Source organism: Electrona antarctica (genome assembly GCF_951216825.1).
Source record: "Electrona antarctica genome assembly, chromosome: 17".
Taxonomy (NCBI): Eukaryota; Metazoa; Chordata; class Actinopteri; order Myctophiformes; family Myctophidae; genus Electrona; species Electrona antarctica.
Genome location: NC_136798.1, coordinates 27,746,006 through 27,771,925, shown reverse-complemented (window position 1 = coordinate 27,771,925; position 25,920 = coordinate 27,746,006). Strand labels below are relative to the sequence as shown.

The 25,920-nt window shown below is 43.0% G+C and overlaps 1 protein-coding gene across 2 annotated transcripts in view; it reads right to left on the bottom strand.

Moving 5' to 3' along the window:
* The window catches only part of lrfn2b (leucine rich repeat and fibronectin type III domain containing 2b), a 152,373-nt gene that overhangs the window by 83,783 nt on the left and 42,670 nt on the right, over nucleotides 1-25,920 (bottom strand). Inside the window, exon 2 of one of the 2 annotated variants that reach the window (XM_079527125.1) lies at nucleotides 3,175-3,284. The exons of the other annotated variant lie outside the window; for it this stretch is intronic. The gene's annotated coding sequence lies outside the window, so the exon portion shown is untranslated. The remainder of the gene's footprint in view (nucleotides 1-3,174; nucleotides 3,285-25,920) is intronic. 2 annotated transcript variants of the gene reach the window in all.

Genomic DNA, 25,920 nt, shown 5'->3' with positions numbered 1-25,920 from the left:
CTCGTGTTTTTGAGGGGCCATAGTATGTCCAGCTTTTGGTGTATGTGCTAACACAATCTTTGTCCTACACAAACATTAAATCCCATTGACAATGAATGGACAATTTTAAGTGTTTGTGTAAACACAAACATTGCGTAACACAAACATTGAATACGAGACGAAGAAGAGGTGAGATGATGTATACGGTACGATGATCATACTGTAACAGTTTTGGACATAGATGAGTTTTCCAGCCAACAGCAACGATGATGTAAAGCCATGCAATAACAAGCGCACAGCTCTCCAACAATAGCACATACCGTGTACTGTATTGACTTAACAGGCTAAAACAACTCTGGGGGGTCGAGTTGGTTGTAATTTAATACACCGTTTTATTTGTTCATAAACATATTGCTGCTAAATGTTAAATAAATTGTTTGATAGTGCTAACAGTACTAGTGCCTTTTAATTGCTTTAAAGGCCTATAAATGACACCCCCCCTGATGAGGTGCAGCTGTTCAGTGGTGCATTGTTTTTATAGATACGTCTCTACTTCAGTTTACTCTCCGTCAGCCAAGAGAGTGGAGTACAGTCCCTCCCTGTTCAGTTCAGACTAGCAGCCCATATCCAGCCCAAATGTTTGCGTGGTAGCAATTTGTGAAAACAATCAGTGTTGGCCCCAGCACTATTTGTGGACTGTCCGGATTGGAGTCTCATTTTCTTTGTTTTTGTTTTATGTAGCAAAAAACAACACACACACACACACACACACACACACACACACACACACACACACACACACACACACACACACACACACACACACACACACACACACACACACACACACACACACACACACACACACACACACACAAAAACAAGTGACAAACAAAGAAATGTGACACTTTTTGATGGAGAGCCTTCCATCGCAGGGAATGTAATTAATTACACACAATGACAGTGTAGGCTACAAATTTCCTTACTCTTCACTTTTATAAAGGCTAATTTCCTTACTATACTAATACCCTGACCTCAGAATGAAATAAGCTAGCTTCACTCTTGTTTTCGAATCAATACTGCCCCCACCTGGGGGGGGTCAGATTACCTCAAACCCACCTTTCAGCAATGAAGGGAAAACAGCGCCCCTAAATGCCACTGACCACCACAGAACTGAAACTTTGAAGGCTATGTTCTCAGCTTGCTGTATCTCTATAAACTATTGGGTCAAACTGCACAACCAATATGTCAATTTGAAGCTATCATTTCCTGCTTTCATAGGACATGAAAAAACCAAAATGAATAATAATCCAATGATTTAGCCTCGGTCACAAATTGTTCACCGGTAATAGCGTGCCCATGTTATAGGGAGGCCAGGTTGGAAGGGGTTTTAAGCCAGACCGTCTTCCAGCTTCCAACACTGAGACCCGTACTGGTAAATCCAAGTCATCTACAGGTCACCCAGTTACAGTATGTATAGGGAGATTAACCCGGCCTTATCCACTTCAAGTAGGTTGTTCCCACTGGTATTAGAAGTCACACGTAGGGCTAGCGTGTGTTTCAATTGCTGTTGTTTTGCTGTGGCTAAAAGAGCTCGGAGGTTTGTTTCAACTTAACAACTATTTAAAATAAAAAATAATGCAGAAAAACACAGTTTTCCTTAGTGATTTGAGATATTTACCTTATTTATAACAACATAAACCATAGAACCCCCAGGCTTCTGTAATTGGGTCCTCTCCTTCTTTCCTCTCTACACCAAATCTATTTTCTTTCCTTTTTTCTTTCTTTTTCTACTTTTTTGTAACCCATTTTTCTCCTGGTGCCAATGCCTAAGCTCTAATCCTAACGAGAGGTACTGCATGATGGTCAATGCAATGTATCGGCGATTCGGCATGAGGACAATAAGCTTTAAGTGGATAATGCAGGTGAGACAGGTAAAGACATGCAGGGAAACTAACACATGCAACACAAGAGAATGATCCAACAAGGACTGACTGGGGAACAAGGCTGATATGCATATGGCGGGGATGATTATAAATGAGAAACAGCTGCGGCAGACAGGAACTAATATAACAAGACCAGGAACATAATACACATTATAGAACTTACACAAGACAATGAATGATGCACAGTCTCAACCGTGACAATGGTATACTGCCAACTGAGACTTCGTGCATCATTCATTATACATATTCATTATACATATGTGTTGTGTTGTGTTGTGTTGTGTTGTGTTGTGTTGTGTGATGTGAGGCCCTGTACACACATATCAGACGAACATGCTCTGTGCTGTCCGTGTTTCATGGCCGCCTCAATGCTTTTCCAATGGAAGTCACGTGGTTTGACCAAACACTTTTTGATTGCCCCCCCTCCCCCAATCACACACAACTGTTTGGTCAAACCACGTGACTTCCACTGGAAAAGCATTGAAGCGGCCATCAAACACAGGCAGAGCACAGAACAGTTATTCTTTATGTGTGTATGAAGCCTGTGTATGCGTGCGCTATACGTGAACCTCCAAACACAGACTCTACTGCAGCCTGTGTTGTTGACTCTGCACTGGATTACTTCTTTTTTCCCCTCAGTGAACTAAAGCATTTTATACAATGTAGGTGCACTTAATTCAAGTCACTTTGGAACAGCATCAGCTAAAATGAAATGTAACATCAGCTCTGACCCAGAGGTCTGTTACTTTCCATTTTAGCTATCTAGACCAGGCTGGGGCATCAAGTGAAGGCCCCTCTACTCTACTTAAAAACAGCTGGTACAGAATACAAAGTGTGGCTAGAGGAGGCCTCTCTGGGTTCAGAGAGAATAAAAAAACGGAAGATTTCTGTAATCAGTAGCAGCTGTGCAGCCTGTGCTGGACGGATGCGGAGATATGGGGAATTAAACGGGTGAGCTTCATTTTTATTGGCTTTTATCGCTGTGGGCCTCGACACGTCATCACGCAGCACGTTTTCATTTTCAGGAAGTAATACAAAATATTGTTTATGGACTTTTGATATAAAAACACACAAAAATGAGAATTTTCCCATTTTTTTGGCATCCATTGTTAGGTATTCCCATATGATGACCACGGATATGGTCTAAAAGTGTGAAAAAGTGTGGCTAGAGGAGGACTCTCTGGGTTCATCAGGAAATGGAAGTAGAGTTAGGTGAGATGTAGAGTTAGGTGAGATGTATCGGTCTCACCTTTGCAGTCGATATACATTCCTCGTTATCTTCTCCAGGCCTGGACAAAACTTTGGATTTTTTCTCCCGGTTATGTAAGGATATCATACTTCATCGGGTCATGCTGTCCCCTGTGGGAGAAAACAAATAAATACAATAAAGTCGTGACACGACATCGAAAGGCGAAGAGACCGAAGGGGGGCGCATGGCTATCGGGAAGCACGAACGCAGAGAAGCACATGCTGCTCCCATTCACAGTGTTGCAATTTCTTCAAATTAGTTATCTATCTGCCAATTAGTGAGTGCAGCAAAGTAAAGGAAATGCAATATATATCCATTATATTGTGTTCACCAGGGACAGCAGAGCACCCCCCACCACCCCAGCCCCAGCCTGTCTCGCTTGCAATTCATTACTCTGATATGCAATCCTTCCCTTGGGCAACAGCCAACACTATTACCCGGCACACACTGCCTCCGTCTTCTTCTTCTTGTGGATGCTGATTTCACATTCTGTGAAACTCAAGGAGGGCTTGCGGGTCTTTCGCACTCGCTCACACAACCGCGCACGCACACGTCATACAGTACACGCACACACACACCTCGAGAGATAAGGTCCCATTACACCAATGTCACAGCTGTAAGCGGTTCATCCTACGTGACCCTGCCCGCCTCCCCACGCCCCCTCCTTCCATCGTACATGTCTATCTGTATGCATGACTGTGGCCTTCAAATAAATGAGTTAGCCTCAGCATTCGTCGTCACTGGAGCCTCTCCAAAGATGGTGTTCATTCGATACAGCCTAATCTCCCAGAGGCGTCACTTAACCAAGTGACAGTATTTGACGAGTAAGGCGGGAGACAATTGACACCTACAGGGGTGAGTGATGCCTCTGGCACAGTGCAGACCATGTAGATTTAACACTGAAAACGCCATTAAACACAAAACACCAGGTTGTTGTTTTGGGGCATTTTGAAGCCTCTATTTGATTGTGACAACTGAGAGAGACACGCGGAGAGTACGGTAAAAACATGCAGCACATTGGGCCATGGCTCAATGGTCCAGGCACCTTGGCTGGTAATCCAGTCTGGCAGTGTGCCGCGGGTTCGACTCCCGATCCCGACGGCCTTTACTGCATGTCTTCCCCCCAACTCTCTCCCCATTTCCTGTCAGCCTACTGTCTGTCCCTCCGTAAAAAAATGTAAAATAAAGGCGAAAGCCACAAAAAAAAACATGCAGCACATTGTCTATCTGGCCAGGAATCGAACCGGGGACTTGCTGATGACCACTTGGCTGATGGAATGCACCCAGATGCAGGTTTGAGCCCCATGAGACGCGCCCAAGTAAGGCGAAGGCCGAACGAATTCCTGTGCAATGCAAGTGTCCAGCGCCAAGCGTTGCACAGCAATTGCTTCTGCTGACTCAGCTGCGTTGGAGCTGCCTATCGACAGGCAGAGAATATAAATGACCATTCCCTCAACATGGTTGACACGAAAGGCCATCCACGATGTCAGTGTTGGATGTGTGAGGTAAAGGTAAAATAATATGACACCTTGGGAGTGAGAATACACTGGCTGCATGTTTCTATTTATTCTCATTCTAATTTATTACAATGTATGCTTTTTCTTTATTAAAAAAAAAATAATATTAATTCATACGTTTACCATAGAAATTACACTATTTAAAGCATACGTTTAGGGATGCAAATTGTAATAAATGTCCTTAATGGATCGTCAACAGCTAAAGGTATGAGTAGGGCAAGAGCAATCTGGGATGTGGATAACAGGATGTTGGCCTGTTTGGTCCCTCCCCTTCCGGTCGCACGTGTCTTTGTTAACATTCTTAACATACCTAACTCTACACGCGGTAACAGGAGCTGCTGACAGATTCTGCTGCGTAGCTCTGAATCCGTCTTGAGAGATTAGGGCTAGAGTAACTAACCAGAATACAAAGCCTGATTCATACTTTGTTGCACCTGGAAACATAAGAAAACATTTTTTTAAAAACTCAAAAAACATGCAGCACATTGTCTATCTGGCCAGGAATCGAACCGGGGACTTGCTGATGACCACTTGGCTGATGGAATGCACCCAGATGCAGGTTTGAGACGAGAAAATAGCAGATCTACAAGTTTGCCATTTCCGGTGCGTGATACCCGTTCAACTAAGTAGCCTATAAGTATGAATCAGACGTAATTCCTCTGTGTTCAAAGTCAGATTATCTGCTACCATAGCCAGTGTGTTATCAGTGTTATCTGCTACCATAGCCAGTGCAAGAGTCAAAACTCACAGTAAAAGATGGTTGAAGAAATGCACAGTATCACACCGTAAAAAAAAAAAGAGCAAAAATATTTTAATCTACCTTCTTTTCTTTTTTCTTCCCACCGGCGTCATGCCAGCTTAAATACAAGCTTAGAAAATAAATGCACAAATAACACGAGTTGACTGTGTAAAAAAAACAAGTGCATCGAGATAAGTATAGTGCACACTGCGTGCATGACCAGAGAAATAGACTTATCCAATTCTTAAGGATGAGCTGAAACACTTTTAGAACATATCTGTGGTGGTGGTCATAACGGGGACACAGTTAACGGTATAGTTTTGTTTGTAGTTGTTTGTTTTTAAATAGTTTTGTTTGTAGTTTTAAATCAAAAGTCTTCTTTAATTCTTAATTCCTTAATTCTTAATTCCTTCTGATATAAAACAGAAATATCATGGCGTGATTCCATCAGCAGATACTAACCCATTTTAACCAATAATATCGTGACTTCCATCCGTGAATCGATCTTCCACAGAAGGCTATGGTTCATTATGCAAGAGAGTAGAGCAGGGGTCATCTGCAACGTTCTTCAGGTCAATAGCTGAACTAGAGTTGAAGCAGGGACACCCACTACATATTGTATACAATTGTGTTGCTAAACATACATTTCAAAGAGAGCTTCATAGACTTGTTTGACAACACTATCATTGTGTAGCCTCATGTCAATGTGTAAATCCGATCTGCAAGCTTACAATGCCGTTGTGTGCTTTTAGATCTGCTATTTTTTGGCCAATGCTCCCCTCAGAATAGTGATGCTATAGGGTTCAAGTGGTTAATGTAAAATAATACAATTAAAAACTGTTCCTGTCACAAAGATTTGGCGGACTCCGTGTAGTAACGCTGAGGACGCCCTAGGGGTCCCAGACCCCCTATTGAAGACCCCTGCACCTGTGTAAACAGACTTGGTGCTCTATTGGGACAGAGATCCCCCCAACCCCCATTTCCTGAAAATCAACCGTTTTGGACATGGACGTTTCCACCTGACAGTGATGATTTCTTTCTACATTACTGTACATTCCAGATCCAGGATGGACGCAGGATAAAACAACACCGTATATCAAGTTAAAAGTGAGTTGGCACCAAAAGAAAGCACAGCTGTCGCTGTCATCCAAATACATGCTGACACCAGTCCCATCAACCTCCCGGTGAGCTTCTGTTCACTTGCTGATGGTGTAATTATAAGTAGAGAATAACAAAGCTGTGATCATGGAGGGAAACTTATTTTCCAAAAACTGTTCATGCTGTTCTCCCTCCCTTTACTGTATCGAATAATCCACACAAACGCTGGGATAATTGAAAGGGAAAAACGGCCGAGGCATATTGCATGAATAGGAGTGAGGCAGTCTTGTTTATTATCAAGTTAAATTTGCATCAGAGCATGGCGAGCGGCCAGCCACGTGGCTCGCCTGCTCGTTATGAAGATGCATGGTAACTCTCCCCTGGGACACACCTGCACAGGCAGCACAAATCTCTTCTAAAAATGAAGAGATTTCAGCTTTTTTCTTCTTTCTTTTCTTTTTTTACCCCACACATATATCCGGCGATGAATCTTATTCACACCCGCTGAAATGGGGGCCAAGAGAGCTCAAACATTCTGATGGCCTTGCAAGAAAATAATGTATACGGCATACATTTTGCATAGAGTATCTCGCTTGCTTTTGATTACCTTGCACTGCATCTGGGGCGCGACATGTCTTAGAGAACAGCTGAGAACCAAGAAGTTTACTGCCAAGGTAAGTTTTAATGTCTTCCTAACAACCATTATATAACTACTCCTCATATGACAATTCGTCGCGACCCGTTAAAATGTGAAATGTATTCATATTCATCATTGAACCATTTATGAGGTGTCGTTGCAGGATGCATGATGTTGACGGCATAATCTTTATCGTAGTGCCTGCTAGATCTGTGGGAGTGAAAGTGGAAGAGAAAGGCGGGAAACACAGAGCCATAGAGTAAAACTGTAAAATGCTGCCATACATCCTGTTCTACAGAATGACCTACTTAACCTGTTGAACCCCAATGTCTCTATTCTGGTACGGCACAATTCTGTCATATAGGAGAACTTGCTCAAACTCAAAATATGTTGCGTGAGCTTGCAGATCGGCTATATTCGCAGAATGTTTGCCACTTATGACATCGCCCAGAATAGGGTTGCTATAGGGTTCACTTGGTTAACACTTTCATGGTCAAACACCAAAAAACAAGGTTGCACGTGTCTATGAAATTAGAGCGAATACAGCATGTAAATTATTAATGAGTCCTTGTGAGGAAGAAAAGGGAAAGAAACTCCTGGGTAATCAGAAACGTCTGTAGGCATGAGGGAACAGGACTCGTGAGAGTGGTTAAAGTCCAGCACGGTGCTTTGATCACCAACCTGGTAGCAAAACGTGCTGACATGGCATGCTGCCTTCCTACTGTACACTCAACCTATTATCTTGTCTGACTAGCACCCACTTGAGCAACAGCAGGCAGCAGCAAAGGCAAACTGCCACACATGCAAGCACACACACACATGCAGGCACACACACACACACACACGCTATACTATACTACCTGTGAGGACATCAACATTTTACGATAGCAATGCCAACCTGAATCGTTTCTTAATAATTGCATTAACCATACAACAACCATATACTGTATCTTGTGAGGAAGGGGGATAATTGCTCAAATATTTCTCAAATTCTGCTACACACAGAGCCCAATCTCACCCAACACGGTGAAATAACACAGAGTAGCAATTCCGTATACACTACTAGAAAACCCCAGAATCGATACATAGTACACTACTACTGTTTTGACCGCGACGGAAGCGTGGGTTTCACCCCATTATCTCAGTTGGGGCAAACACGCTCCCCACAGCATTATTGCCCATTCTGTGCCTATACTGCTTATTGGGTTGCAACTCGGACGGGGCTGAGTCGGCTCAATCGGACTTTGCAACGTTCGCCACAGCGAGACTTTAGCTCGCTCGGTGGTGGCTCACGTTGACAAAGTTATCTTGACCACGCCCCTCTGTCGTGGTTAATGGGGAAGGTTTTCAGTGTAATATGTATGGATTTGGGTTTTTTCCTAGTAGTGCATGTACGGAATTGCCAATCCGTGTTATTTCACCGTGTTGGGTGAGATCGGGCTGTGGGAGCATTTGGCCCACACAAGTATAGTACACAAGCATTACCATATTTGTGTACGTGTTTGTGTACTGTGTGCATGCGTGTGTAGGGGGTGTTCTCCGATTCTTGCACACAGTGTCTAACCGTCATTAGACTGCAGCAGCAGCCAATAGCAGGAGCTGATAACAAACCTGCTTATATTGTTTTCTTATGCAAAGTCGGGACTCGCCTGGCAAACAAATACAGAGCTGTATTCAAATGAGCGTGGGTCAAGCCACTGCACCCAACACCCTTATCTCTCACACACACACACACACACACACACACACACACACACACACACACACACACACACACACACACACACACACACACACACACACACACACACACACACACACACACACACACACACACACACACACACACACACACACACACAGTAAGAGTTCAGAACACGCAACCACTGATATCAGAATTCACGCAGAACATTATGCACAAACCAGCAAGTAGAGGAAGAATGTAATTTACGTATCTAGATGCGATTGCCAGAGACACTGGTCTCCAAGTGGAATATATGTGGCCAAAGCAATGGGAGATAAACCATAGTGGCGTGCTCGATTGTGTTTCATCTGTGTTTTGTCAGACGGATGATGATGATGGTGATGATGCACGTGCAAACAGACACAAATATGGGGGAGGTGAGTCACTCGCCGATCTAGATGGGAGTGCATATAGAGTACTGTACAATGATGTGCAGAGGAACAGAGATATGTGAGGTGGGGGGTCACAACAGCAAACAAGCTGATCTCCTTACAGTATTTATATCATCGTACCTTCCAGCAGAGATGACTGTTCAGATACTGTTACTCAGTGTGGTGATAAGTAACTTGTGGTGATCCGCAAGTATCCGCAAATTTGATGCGGATACTTTTACTTTCATTGAGTATATCCTTTTTTTTAGACTTATACTTCTCCTCCACTACATCCCACAGCAGCACTTCAAAATGGACAGCGTGCCACACCTGCTCGTTCCGTGATTCATCTTAACCCATCTGCTGCCACCTGGTGGACGCAGAGCCAACCGCAGACTGCCGAGCCGTTTGTAGTGTAACACACGCTAGATTCACATCCTGTTTGGGTGGCCATCTTAGATGCTAAATAAATAGCGTCAATGCTAGCGAGCTAAAATGAAGCCATCCTTGCTCTAGAAAGTGCCAATGTTCCCATCTAGATCACCGGATAATCAGCCAAGACCTCCAAACCGTTTTATCCAAACCATGGAGAGCTCCGTAGATTGAATTATTCAGCTTTTTAGTCAGCCTGTATAAAGGGAGGTGAACGGCAGCGCGGTTGCGCAATCCAGTCTAGGATTGCTAAAGAAGGAAAGGCCAAGCAAAAAATTTAAATAAAAAATAATTCAGCGATCCGGTTTGATATCAATAATGAAGCTTATCAGACGGAACGTTACGCCAGAAGCAGTTGCCGGTTGGATTCCAACGGGCGGAACCTTCCGTCAGAAGCAGTTCATTTGTTAATGGACACGGCCGAGTGTCACTATACAGTGACAGTTTTCACACTATGAAGGACGCTGGACCACACTGAACATCCTCATAACGAGGCTCTCCGTCAGGCTGACATCGGTCCCCACAGTCCCCCCCTGGGCTGGGGACGTTAAGTCATGACACCCACAGCCTGGTCTGAACATAATTGACCTTCAGCAGTAGCAGTGGTGGCACAGAGAGGCCCAGACGGTGTCGGTGACAATCACAGAAAGTGGACTTGAGGAGGCAGGTTCTGTGTGGTTTTTGTGGGAGGTATAAAAACAAAGTATTGACTAGTTGCACTGCTAACCAGTGTGGGCCTCTTGAAAGCTTTAGACTGTAAAAAAAAAAATGTAATAGACGAACATCCTATATATTAAAATAGCCTATAACGTGTGGCAACCAAAGGTAACATACGGACTTGCGAGGCATATCGTTGCTCCGATCCGCACCAAACTTGGCACAAATATTGTTCAGGGGACTGTCATACGAATAGCCATGGCCCCTGTGTGTCACTTGTGCACCATTGCTCCAATCTGCACCACAATCGACCCACACACTGTCATGGGACAACAGCAGCAGTGACAAGTTACATCAGGACCATAGACAGCAGCTACTGTTACTTCAGGACCATGGACAGCAGCTGCATCCCTCCCTCCCTCCCTCCCTCCCCCTCTCTCTCTCTCTCTCTCTCTCTCTCAGAGGACTGCCATCAGTATAGTCATGACAGCCATGACAATGGTCCCACCAGGGGCCATGAGTGTCCCACCAGGGGCCATGAGTGTCCCCCAGGGCCCCAGGTAAGGGGGCCACAAGCACACGCCGTTGTTCCAATCCGCACCAACCTTGTCACAGACACTGTTCAGGGGGCTCCCAGGAAAATAGTCATATAAAAAAACTTGGTGAAAATAGCTGAACTACAAGCTGGTAACATGCTGCACTGCAATAGTACATCAGCTGAGAAAAAGGGCCCTTTTTATGAATAAACAAATACAACAACTACATCTAGTAAGTGAGTTGTCAAGGCAAATAAAAGTAATCACTTAAACCCCATATACCTATACCCCCATTTACTTTGCTGTGCGTCAAATAACGAAAATAGCGTTGCAACATGTTGTGAGCTATTGTTGTTAAATGTTCACCAAAGCAGTTTGGTGAAGCAGTCATAGTACACGAGAAAGAGGTTATACGGTAGCAGTCCCTATAGTCCCTCTGTTCCACATCACACATTGATGTGATGCCACATACTGTATGCATCAAGTAGCATTGCTCCACATGATAGATGAGGGCAATGCTGGTACAGTAGGAGGGTCAAGGCTGGGCGAGAGAGAGAGAGAGAGAGAGAGAGAGAGAGAGAGAGAGAGAGATGCACCACTGATAATGAAGCATCCCATCTTGCCTCAGCCGCAAATACAATCAGCGGTACGGTGATGGGTGGCTATAAGAAAACCTTTCTGATGTTTCTGCAGAGTCATAAATAATGGATCCGTGACTGGCGTGATGTGATGTGTTGTAGGATGATCTCTCGTCAGGAGCTCTGCAGCACACATGCAGCATTATCCCTGGACCCCCCCCCCCCCCTTCCTCTCTCCCTCCCTCCCCTCCCCTCCCAACTGCCTTCTATTCCACTCATCTCCTCTGAAATCTGTCAGTTGTGCCCTGAGCCTGCATTCTCTGTGTGTGTGTGTGTGTGTGTGTGTGTGTGTGTGTGTGTGTGTGTGTCTTAGGGCAGTGTTGGCCAAACACAGGGTGTGTTGTGTTTGGGTCGCAAAATGTATGTTGTTTAAGACAAATCTGAAATGTAAAGAAAGATACAAATAACGTATAAGCATTGTGAGCTTGTAGAGCAGCTATTTTCACTATTTTAGAAAATGAAGTATTTATAAATCATCATGTAGTTTTGTACGTTTGGGTGCTCGTAAGTCGCCAAATTTCCCTTTTGGGTCTCGAGCTGAAAAGTTTTGTGAACTCCTGTCTTACGGCATGGAAATAAAACAACAACTAGTGTAACACAACACAACACAAAGCCTAGATATAGATAGGTCCTGATAGGCCCTACAACCAGAATAAGAAATTCAATAGTCTCACGTCACAGTGAAACATTGTCCATGGAAAACAAACAATACTCTCTTGACCAATAAAGGAAATCTATATTTTCTATTCATATTCATGTCCTCTTCTTCTGCCCTAGAAAGATGAACAGCACTGATAAACAGCAGCGCATCCATGTGTGCCTGAAGTCACCAGAAGTGTACAGATTTGTAAATGACAACTAGTAGCGGTAGAATAGATAACAGATAAGGGACAACATATACTATTCCATATCTAAACAAGAATATCAGTTCATTTATTTCATATAATTACATGAAGTTTTAAAGAGGTGATTGTAAAGGTAGCAGAATGAAACTGCACAGTGATGATATCACGAGTGGAATACGCTGCTATGGATGTGTACTGTAGGCTATTAACTGTATGTCAAGTATAATATTGGTCTATTAAAGTTAGTACATTGTAAATGTTATTGTCTAGCATTCAAAACCAGACACTACATTTGCATTGCTCTGGAATCCGCTCTACTTTATAGGTTAAATTAAATGTACAATGGATTATGTACTTATCCTTGTATTTGTTTATAGGTATAGTTTAGGCAAATTAACCAGATTGCACCTACTTCCACTCCTGGCATCACAAACTGCTCAATGGCATGCGTTTCATTGCGTTATTGAATGTTACATTTAACTGCAGGGTAGATTTAACTGCTCAAACAACGTTTTTCCAACATTTATAAAATATATTTATTGGGAGCTGTGTTTTTTTCCGACCTAATTTGAATATCCAGCATTAAAACGTATCTGGTGCCTTGCCTTTAAGACACAACTGACAACAAGAAAGTGCCTTTAAATCAGCTTATATCCAGTCAGCACATAGAATGTCCAGTTGCCACAACTCGTCCAAAAAAGAGCCAAGCTGGTCATATTATAGTTTTGCTGGCTTGGGCTGACGTGACCTTAATCCCATTTGGGCTCTATAAAGAGTTCTACTTCATCAGGTCCAGTTGCACGCACACACACACACAGTCACACACACACACACACACACACACACACACACACACAGTCACACACACACACACACACACACACACACACACACACACACACACACACACACACACACACACACACACACACACACACACACACACACACACACACACACACACACACACACACACACACACAATCACTGGGTGGATTAGCAGGCTATTGCTACTGAAGCTTGGGTCTACAGGACTTACCCTGACTTCTTAGTCATTTAGAGGCTAAAGAAATTCACTACTCAGCCCCAGTCCCCGCAAACATCATCACCTGAAAAGACCTTGAAGTCAAGGCTTATGGAGAGTTTTTTTTTTGGAACAAAGTATGGGCCTCGGGCTATAAGCCCTCAAAATCCAGCACTCAGCCCTCAAACTCACTCAAAGCACTTGAGTGCTACTGAGCTAAGGAGTCTTTTGCTACAGTGCATTCACAGATAAACAAAATTAAGTCATACAGCATTCACAGTATATGGATTAAGACAGTTTCCCAAGTAGGTATTTTGGTGAATGATATATATATATTTAGTTTAAAGCTGAGAGGAGGATGGGTTTAGCTTTTCACTGGGATCAATTTGAAAATAAATTGTAAGGGTTTGGTAATACTGTAGGCATGGAAAGTGAATGTATAACAATGCACTCTCCTCCTTCAAAAACTACTGTATAGTGGCCATATACAAGATACAAATGAATAGCCTTGGGGAAGCAACTGTTCCAGAGTCCTGTGGCTCATAGTTATTAACGTGATGTACACACACAGTCCCTGGACATGACGCTAAGTACAGTATGTCCCATGGACTTGTTGTTACCCCCAATCCAACCCCTGATGCTGAGCATAGACATATATACGTAGACGCCCTTTCCGGCTCTGAGGCGTGTGTCACCCTTATTGAAGGCACAATTTTCCCGACATTCCTTGCAAAGCATTAGCGGAAGCAAGGCGGAAGCTTGTCAAGCTTCCGCGTGCGTAACATAAGTCCCGGAAAAGACGCGCTGTGAATGGCCAGTAGTCACTTGAGTGACAGCGAGAGACATGGAGGAGTCACATGAGTGACGTCACTTGGGCAGCGACGCAGTCGCCTTCAGCAAATGCCTTCAGCACTTCTAAATAAGAAAGCTGCGGAGAACTGTTGCTTTGTGTTCACTCTTTAATGTTTTCTGTTAGTAATCTAATCCCCCTGGCTCTGATGTTGTATTGTTAATAACTTTGTTGTTTGTGTTTGTTTGTTTGTCTTGTTATGTATTGTAATGTATATTGTCATGACTGTTATTAAAAAAAAAAAAAAGCCTTCAGCACTGCACTTCCGCCTTCATTGGGATACACGTCGCTCCAATGAACTGCAGCGGCAAATGAGGCATCTATTTCTTATAATATCTATGATGCTGAGTGCCAAGCAGGGATGGGTACCATTTCTATACTTCATATCTTTGGTATGACTCAGTCAGGGATTGAATGCCCGACCTCCCAATCTCAGGTTGGACACTCTAATAACAAAGCTATACTGCACAGTACAAGATGCAGTACTTATTATACTAATCCCAGTCATTCAGTGCTGCTTAATGTCTAGCAGTAGAAGCCATATACTATACTAGCCAGCCCCCAATAGTGTAAAGTAACTAAGTATATATACTCAAGTACTGTACTTAAGTTTTATAAAGTGGTATTTTTTTTTTACTTTACTTGAGTATTTCCAATATTCAGTAGGCTATTTTTACTTATACTCCACTACATCTCAGAGGCAAATATTGTACTTACTCCACACATTTTTTTTTCCTCATTTGGAATACTTTAGTTACTAGTTACTTTGCAGATTTTGATTATTATTACACAACATACATTAACCACCACTGCCCTATACAATTCGGCCATCTGAAAATACACAATGAGTACTAGCCTACTTTAACTTTTGGCCCTTTAAGTACATTTATACTTTTACTTAGTTCAATTTTGAATTCCGGACATGTAGTACTTTTTCCACCACTGCCAGCCCCTAGCCTCATGGAAGTGTCAAGGAGCCTCAACTGTGTACAGCCCCAATGATTATTAAACAAACAGAGTCTAATAACCACATGAATTCCTGGTGCAATTGAAAAGGCTTTCAGACAGTGAGCTAAATGATTTAGCCGTTTTCTAGCTAACTGGCTTGAATACCCCTACATATAATAGCCTATTATAAAATGTAGTATTTCTTGAGTATACTGTTGTGGGAGAACTGCTTTACTTTATCCTTTAATAGTGGGCTACATGTTGATAATGTTACCCACAGAGTGTGGCCTTGTGCTTTGCTGTATGCATGTGTGAGCTCAGTGATGTGGTTCAGTGGTTCTCAGGGTGGGGTGCGGGGAGCCGGGGACCTCCAGGGCTTCTTGAGGAGTTAGACTTCTGTAACTTTGAAAGATAAAGAATTTATCAAACTGGGGGTCTTTGAATTCAAAACGTTTGAGAACCATGTGGTGAACTGTGTGCACGTACCAGTGTGAGTGGGTGAGCCGACTGTGATTGGCATGGCAGCATGGGATGAGCTGCGCTGTGCATTGTATGCACATAGCAGTGTGAGCTACGCTGTGATTGGCATAGCAGCAAGACGTAAGCTGTGGTTGGTCTACGTTAGGGACAGAGATACAGATACAAACAGAGATAGACACAGCCATGCCCTGTTGTAGACAGCTATTGCCCCCATTCAGCACCACACCGTTAAGAAAATGTATATTTTGGCCTGGCCGGGAGAAAGGTTTATAGAAAGGTTAAAAAAAAGAAGGTTGAAGGTTTTGAGTATCTCTGAATAATTAATGTTCTCTGTAGTGCAGCATGGCCTTTGTTTTTGCTTTAAATATTAATATAACTTTGGGTGAGGAGGCACACCTAATAGCTGGCATTTTATCAAAGGAAAGAACAGAAACATCAGTAAATTAACCATGCGCCCTCGCTGACAACACAACACGAAAGGCACCGCATATCAAAGACGAAAAAACATCTTCAAGTGACAGCCTGTCCCAAGGATGTTGCAGGGTTTCTTTTTTTATTTTCTGTCTTGAAATGTCACTGTGTCACAGACTGATGTCTTCATCTGGGAACGTATATGTAACCCCCCCCCCCCCCCCCCCCCCCCCCCCCCCATCTACCCTGGGACATGAATAAACATCAACACGCGTCCACGTGCGTGGCTGTTGGCAGAAATGTGCTCCGTCACTCAGGTGATGTGACACCACTGCACAGTCACCTCCGCCCCCAGAATTTCTCTCCTGGATGTGCTTCAAAGATTTTGTGGTGAGTCCTGCTCCGACTTGTTTATACAGGGAAAGAAATATAAGCTATATTCTATTTAAGTGTCCATCACTGTCCAGATCAAATCGATTTTTACGCCTTTTTTTTTTTTTTTTTAAACTTTATTTTTATTGTTTTCTTTTTTGTGAACAAGCAAGTTCTCTCGGGCATCACAGTACAATATAATTGTTACATTTCTATTGTTAACATTCAGAATGCAACGAGTCATCCAGTCCAAATAGATTGAGGTCCTATGCTAAGATGGTGTCAATCTTTTCCACAGTGTTTTCAAACCGATCATTCGCTTTGGCAAAGTCTGTATTTAGCACATTGATATTCTGTTGATTCATTACCATTAATATTTTTATGAATATAATCAGACCTTAATATGTGACAAGAAAATAGTACCAATAATAGCCTTAACTAACATTACAGCAACAACAAATAGCAAAAAATAAGTACAACACAAAAGAAGATCAAGTGGTAATAAAATATATATATATTATATAAAACACCTACGTAGTATGTCCTCATTAGTATGTCTTCACACAATTTTAGTCTCACCTATTTTCCTTTCTCACACATACATCCAATGGTCATTCATCAAATATCTTTCCGTGTATATTATCCGTTTTTACCAGTATTTGTATGATTTTTTATCATTGGTTTTCTCTATCAACTATCAATTTACTTATCCTAATTGGGTTCTGTAGCTCGTTAACATTAAGTCCAAGTATCGTCTCATTATAATCTGTGTTATCCTATGTTGTACCAATATTGTCATTGTGAACCCAAGGCGGCCTTAACTTCTCATCATTATATACATTAATATAAAGCTTTTAAATTAAGAAATAAAAAACATATAAACAAAGACAGGACTTCCACCTCGAGGTTTCTTTCTTAAAGCAATACCTCATGAGCGGAAAGGTAATCTCCTGGGTCCCAGGAGGCCCTTCCAACACTAACTAACTGCTAAAAAACAGGAACTTAGTGTACAGTGATATGACATCTGTTGAGCCCCAGCTTGGTCTCCCAGACAACAGGTCTGTGCTAACATCGAATATCTGAGTATAAAACAACCTATCAGACAGGTATTTAGTATTCAGTCAAGCATGTCCAAACAAAGATAGTATTGTAAAAAGGGGGAAATAAAATATAAAAACAAAAACAAAGAGAGGTGAACATTTTCCAGGTCTTATGTCCCATTCCGAATTCAAAGATATCTCCCAATACTTCCCATGTACTTCTCCGTCGTAGATCAATCAGCGTTATGAGTTATGGCGATGTCGTCATCTGGTGGTGGGGGGGTTAGTGGAGGGGGAGTTGCTGTGCGACGGAATTCCTGGAGCCTCTGTGTTGCCCTTCGCAGTGCGTCTCGGTCATGTGGTGTCCTCTTCCCCACCTTCACCCAAGATGTTTTCCTCAGCTTCGCCAGGTTATCTGCGGTGGTAGTTGTAGGGGTGGAGGTGGTGGTGGGTCGAAGGTTTTCCTCTTCCTCGGTGCTCATGATCCCCCTCTTCTTCAAATCCTCTCTTGCTTCCTCCATGCTGTTGTAGGTGGTGCTGGCTCCCGTGGGGTGACCGGCCCCATCATAAAACACACGTAGTTTTGTCAAGGGGGGGGTGTGGAAGGCGATTCCTTTATTTTTTAAGATCAGGCGGATCAGGGCATACGCGGCTCTTTTTTTCTGTATTTCTTGAGGGTAGTCATTATCAAAATAAGCTCTTTTGCCATTCAGTAGGACAGTTTTTTTCTTCCACGCTGTGTTACGTACCAGCTCTTTGGTCTTGTCCTCCAGAAAGCACATGATGATTGAACGAGGGGTGGCGGTCGGTGGTGGCTTGGGACCGAGGGATCGGTGGCAGCGCTGTATGCCCAGGTCAATGTCCAGTGCTAATTCAGTTTTAATAAAGTTATTAATGAACCCCATCATGTCATTCCCCTCGCTGTTTTCTGCAACATTGTATAAACGTAGGTTTTGGCGTCGAGACCTTGTTTCTAAGTTCAATACCTTCTCTTGCAGTCTCTCGTGGTCTTGTAGTAGTGAACTCATCATTTGTTTGGCGTCTGAGCTCCACTCCTCGACGCTCTCCACCCGCCGCTCTGTCCGTTCCGCGTTGTCCACGGTGCTTTGTAAGTCTGTGACAAGCCTAGTCAGTTTGTTGTTGAATTCTTCTTTGAGGTCTGCCATGTCTTTGCGCATTTGCTCGAAAAGAGTTACTTTAAAGCCCTCCAACTCCTTCCTAACTTCGGTCCTCATGGCTTTTATATCAGCGTGTATAGCCTCCATGCTCGCCTGTAGGCACGCCATGGCGTTTCGCCCTGGAGCGTTTAGCTCCGGGTCCACGTTGCCGTCGCAACTCTTCTCCGTTGTTTGTCTACCTTTCTTTTCTGATCTGGTGGTCGTTTTATCACTTTTAGTCTTTCTTTTGTCTCCCCCTTCCATTTTTGTGTTTATTTTTCGGAATATAGTCGTTTTTTAGGGGAAATAAAGTAGACCTTGCTGGGAGCTGTTGTTCTATGCTGCCGCTCTCTCTGGTGTCATACCGGAAGTCTCCGATTTTTACGCCTTTTAACTGGTACAACAAACAAACAAACAAATTAAATGCATAAATGAATGAAACAGTGTCGCACAACACGTAACACAAAAAGACAATCTCTAAGGCCTCACTCACACCTAAGACTGTGTGTTCTGTGTGTCACTTCCAATGGGAGTCACATGGTTGAAAGACACAACCTTTTTGCATGGCTGTCTTCTGCCCTCCCCCCCCCCATGCAACAAGGTTGTGTCTTCAAACTATGTGACTCCCATTGGAAATGCATTGAGACACAGAACACACAGGACACAAGTGTGTCTTGCGTGTGAGCATTCAATCAATGAATCAAAACAACACAGGGCATGTCTTGTCTTTTGTGATGCATTGTGACATTGTTGCTGATTTTGAAAACCCTTGAAAATGTTTCAACATTTCCGCCCCAATATGGCATGCCCAAAATAGAAATGCCAGGTGTAAAGTGCTTAGTCTGTCCTGTTGGTTTAATACATATATTATAACCAATACAAGAGCTTATCACTAAATAATAACTACATAGTGGATCGGAATTATCTTTCCCCATTTCCTGAAAAGTAACTGTTTTGGACAACCAACAGCAACAATATTTTTACGTGAGAAGCCGGAGAACACCTGAAAAATGAAACTCCAAAAAAATAGCCTAATTATCCGTAATATTCTCCAATGTATTCTTTTTTTAACAAGGCAATTGTGTCACTGTACTTACTGCATGCCAGGGCAATTTGCTATTTATAAAGCTGGTTGTAACGGATGTACACTGAAATGAGGGGGCTGGAAGGAGGGCTGGCTAGTGGGAATGTGCTCAGGGGGACAGCATGTCACAGCACAGTGGAAGAATTGTGCCAACTTTGTGGGGACTTGTGGTACACTTAATGTGTAGCCTACTGTATCGCTAAGCTGACACATTATCTAGTGCTTTTTCTGGATCGGGGCTCACTTGGAAATCTCAAAAGCATCCACGGTCCACCCAGCTGACCACTTAACCACTTAAATCCCAGGGGGGTCCAGGGGGAAAGTCCGCAACATCGGAGTTGGAACCGGAGACCAATTGGGTCTCCATTGACCCCCTGAGCGCTGTTCAGAGGTGGACAGCCGCTGCCCCCGCCGGCAGGGGCAATGGGGCTCAAATTAAACCAACTAGAAGGATGGGTGGGCTGTGTGTATTTTCAGGGCACGTTCATTTTAACTGCTTGCCTTAGACCCTCTTCTTCTTGGTAAAAACAAACTAGTATACTTTCAGTTGCAATTATTTGGGGGCCCACTTACAATACCCTCACGGTACACCAGTGGTCCCCGGCCCACAGGTTGAGAATAACTGATCCTTGCCTGTGTGTATTGGCAAGGCTCTGAAGAGCCCTCAGCCCCGCTTACCATCACATTGTGATCCGTGATCTGACAGAAGGAAAGCAACAGCTATTAGAGCTGAATTAAGCTCTCCTAACATAAACCACTTTCTGTAATCTGCCCTTGTATTTTCTCAAGCAATTAAAACAGGGTGCAGAGGCTAACAGAAGAAATATAGTTGCATTTCCTGAGCTACAGTATGAATGGGCTGAGAGACCCCTGTGGAAGTTGCAGAGGCTAGAACTTCTACACTTTTCTTTCTCTTTCTTGGAAACATTTGGAGAACTTTTCCTTTCCTCTTTCTTTCTTTCACCCCTTCAAATATTCAGAAATTATTATGCCCATGAATCTTTCAGACAAAATCTGGAGGGAGAGCGAGTGCATTTTCCGGCAGCAACATTATCCGCGGAGTCTCCACCAAATGCCGACAACACCCGCGGCAGTGTTTCTCGGCGGCATCAGTCTGACACCCTACCCCAGACCCTAACCTCACGGAAAAGCCACAGCTGATTTTTAACTGGCAGCGCATGTCAGGAGCCACGGGTGAGATTTAACCAGCGACGCGGACACCCCACCCCAAACCCTACTCAGACTTTTGGGATGTCTCCCACTAGTAATACAGAACCGTCGACTTCCTATGACTGTATAAGTGTATATTATCGTGCAACACTTTAGTTAGGAGGCTTTATTAATAGCCTACATACAGTACATAGCAACGAATCAACTTGAAAATATTGTATATTTTTTATAATCAAATGATTCTATTGATCAGTATAATTAACCACTTACTTCGTATAAAATAGATACAAATACCGACAACAGTACAAACTCGCAATTCATCACATCACGACGAACTATAACCTTCAAATCAATTATTTTATGAAAATTATACATTTTTCATTACTTTAATTAGGCTAATTAAATGTTTGCATTTCCATTATTTCCATATTTCTATTAATGAGTTGGTTAAATGGACCCTGATAGTTTCAGATCTGCAAATGGAACTAAATTGACCTGTAAGGGTCCAGTACACTCTCATAGTTAAGGGTCCCTTGAAAATTTGAGAACCACTGCTGTAAATGGTTGACAAAAGCCTGTGTGACCTCACAAGAGCTCTCGGCACAGTGTGCGTTGGTCTCTCACAGCACAGTGTGCGTTGGTCTCTCACAGCAGTGTGCGTTGGTCTCTCACAGCACAGTGTGCGTTGGTCTCTCACAGCAGTGTGCGTTGGTCTCTCACAGCACAGTGTGCGTTGGTCTCTCACAGCACAATGTGCGTTGGTCTTTTGGGTGCCTCAGTCATTCAACTGACAGCCAGCAGGAGACTTTATTGTGTTTTAATCAATCCTGACAGGCTCAAATGAACTCTTGTCACGGCTGGCCACAGTGTGAAACAACCCAATAAACTAAACTAAACAACAACGGTGCGCGTTTGCTGTGTGTGCTTGTGCGCGTGTGCGCACATGTGTGTGTGTGTGTGTGTGCGAGAGAGAGAGAGAGAGAGAGAGAGAGAGAGAGAGAGAGAGAGAGAGAGACAGAGAGAGACAGAGACAGAGACAGAGACAGAGAGAGTTTGGATTCTGGTTGGGGTATAGGATTAGAGATTTAGAAGATGGGGTAGAGATGGAGTTACCGGTATAACTGATCTTCACACTGAAAAATAGCTGATCTACAAGCTCACAACACGTCACAGCGTGACACGTTGTGGGCTTGTATTTACTCTTTTATAAAAAAGAAAACGCATTCATACAATTTTGATCTCCTCACAAGTCTAATACAAACTTGTGTCTGTGCGCGTGCACACGCATGTCTGTGTGTGAAGTTGGTTCATGTTTAAAGTGAATTTGTGTGCGTGTGTGTGTGTGCATGAGTGTGTGCGCGCAACGCAATGCTTGGTGTGCTCTGACAAGTGCTATACTTGATATACATCCAGAGTGCACTGAGGGAATATTATGAATACATTATATACGTGTAGCGTTGTTAGATTCATGCCTATTCACTCAGAGGGGAAATAGGGAGTGATTAATAACCTGTTTGTGTGAGTGTGTGTTAAGTATACGCATGTGTGTGCATTTGTTTGTCTGTTTGTTTGCTTGATTGTGTGCGTGCGTCTACACTTAGGCTGTCAAATCCGATTGGCTGCGCTGTGGCAAACCCTGATGAAGACCCGAAGGGTTGAAATGGCATTATAATGAAAGCAACAGAGAGGTTGCCATCAGGCACGCAAACATAATCTAATGATCGCTAAACATAAAAGCACTTTAATTAACAGTTCTTTAGCAAATTGCTTTCTAGGATTGCGTATGTGGAAATTAAAATGGAACCCTAATATAGAAACTGTTGACATGTCAAGTATGTGGTGTGTTGTGAGCTTGTAGATCGGCCCAAAAGCATGCAATGACATGCCCAAAATAGGGAGGCCAGTTTTAAAGGGATTCATATGGTTACAGAAAGAAGACGTGTATCTAAAAATCACATTAATCCGCAAAAAAGGATTTAGAAGACATTTGTAGAGTGGGGTCCTCAGGTCTTAATTTAAGGAGTAATATTGACTGTAGCTGAGCACCCACGGCCAGGAGGAAGCACACCTGCTGTTGACACTCAGGTCATGATTCATAGGCAATGTGTTCAGATGGGCACATTTTCCAATATTTCAACAGTATATTTGCTCTTTAAAGGCCATCGCATTCTGAAATGGATTTGGTTTGAAATGGTTCAAATTATATTTGCTTTGACCATAACCACCTCAGCCCCATATCACCACATACCAATAGCATAAAATAGCTGTGCTCACATCACACGTATTGAGCTTGTAGATCACGAGGCCACACAGAACCGCCAATCCGACTGGTAATATGGGCATGCCCATATATGGGCATATACTGATGACATCAGGGAGTTCCATATATGGGCATAAAGGGGACATGGACTGACTTATACAGAGATCTCCATTGATTCATCCCAACAATGCTGCTGATGATTATGAACAACACCAATTTACACCCGCCTATATATGGGCAAATCAGTCAGGTCGGGGGTGTGACGGAGGGGCTCGAACTCTAGATGTGATGGCCAGCTCTAGTGGGCATAATGGACAAGGAAAGACAAACCGAACCGTAACCGGTACTCAGACAACGGATATTTAACGGGTATCATTATGTATTGCATTGTTCTCGAGCAGGGCAGTGGCCAAAAGGCACCGGTCTATTTTTACTTATGATTCATTCTTCCGCCATTGCCAGTGTTCAATGGTTCCTGGATGTAAAAACACTGGTTATGTTCATGTGTCGAGAGACCGTCTTTTCTTTCACCCTGGAAAATACCATTTGTAACTGCGATCATCGGTTCTTTAGTTATGGGCTATTGAATAAAGCTTGTTTTGACCAAAAACTCAATCTGGGAAAAGAATCAGAGATAAATGCAGTTTTCCAAATCTATTTACATTGAGGCGGATGGAGACAGACTTTTCACTTCCCGTTCATTTCCGGTTTTATCGGTTGCCTAGCAACCTACAGGCATTCATACGTTGGCGAAGAGCGCAATCTAACTTAATCAATAAAACCCCTAAAATTACGAGATATCTTGTCAATGGCAGTCAATTTGTTTAAGTGCAAGATCACAGTAAACGTTAAGTGCCTCACTTGACTGCATCTCAACTTCACAGTGGTATGATAAGGATGGAGCGTAAATGTGCTCCTTTCAGATCAATGTTTGTGTAAGAAAGATCAAACCCATTCTGCTAACACTTCAGCCCTCAAGGCTATATTGTTTCTATCAAGTTGGAAACCTTGTATGCCCAAAACATTTTAAAATAGTGAAAATAGTCGATCACGTGCTTACAACGCGTCTGATCGCGACACGTTGTGAGCTTGTAGATCTGCTAATTTAACTATTTTTGAGTGACACACTGCACTGGTATGATGAAGTACAGTATATGGGCATTCATTTACGAAGAAATATTGAAATATGGAGATACAAGGTTTCTGCCAGACAGCAACAATTTGCTCTTTAAAGGCCATCATGTTTTTAAATGGATTAGCTTTCAAGTGATTTTAAATTACATTTGTCTTAACCTTGAAAACTACTGTACTGCATCGTAAGATGAATGACAAATACAGCCAATCTATAAGCTCACAACGTGCCTCAATGTGACAGGAATCACAGGGATCTGTACATGACCTCCGGACCTATCCAATTAAAACACCACTGGCACAATTTTGATAGTGCTTATCATTTGGCCGTAATCTGCTTCCAAAGTTAGTGGGAGGGGCCTATTTTACAAAGAATTCCACAAATCATGAACCAAACGTCCAATCCACCTCAAATTTGAATCACATGTCGTGGGTGATGGCATCAAATTCCATTTTCATCCATAGGGGGTACCACAAATGCCAAAAATGTGACCCTTTGTTGCAAAAACATGAGGGGAACATAATTCCCCTCTGAATGACTTACACATGATCACAGGGGTGACATGACATTGTTATTGGCTAGCAAAATTACTGGGAGGGGTCTATATTAGCGATTGCGGCAACCACACTTTGCAATTTTTCCAGAATTGCATCTTTCTAGTTTTACACTATTTTGAGCGGTGCTAGCCGCTCCGAACAGTGACTTTGTGTGTGTGCATGTCTGTCTGAGCATGACCTATTGACCCATAGTGAGTAGTCAACAACTGTGCTCGATTATGATTGGGACGGGCATGCGCGCACGAACGCGCGCACGCACGCACGCACGCACGCACACACACTCTTGAGTGGGGGTGTCTTCTCTCACCCGTACAGTACAGTGCAGTACGAATAGTACCAGTAATACAGTACAGTACATATAGTGGAACCGCTCAGTTCACACAGGTGTGATTTTGGATGTGTCTGGATCTGAATCTACTAAACAAATGACACAAATAAAGCAATACATTTCCACCATGCATTCCAACTGTGCCGACATCATGGAAACTCATTAGCACGCGTGCACACTCGAGGGAAGTAGTTGGACATCTTTCTTATGTTTTCTGTTCGAACGTGTGCCCAACTGCCCATTACTTGGAAGCAAAAAAAGAAAGAAAGAAATAGAGTCATCAGACAGTATAAATGCATTGGTAACTGCTGTATAAAGCCTTATTACCTCTTTACTGTGGTTATGGGCACTTGAGTGCACAATGTACTTGGCAGGGCGCATCTCTGCCATACCATAATCAGAGTAAAGAATCTGGTATTATTGCAGCGACATCATGTGCCATACAGTAACATGATATTGTAGAATTCCTGCAACAATATAGCAGAATATAATGAGGTTGACCCCACAGAGGGTCTATATCATTATTATCCTCAAACGTTGTGTTGTAACCAATTAAAGTGCTTCAGATTGGGGTGGTGCGTGCTTCTAACTGATTAGTCACAGGCCTTAACACTTGAACCACATTGATCCCTATTCCGGGGGAAATATTCACAGAAATAGCTGATCTACATGCTCAAAACGCATGGCATAATTATACTTATGATACATTTGGGCAAGGT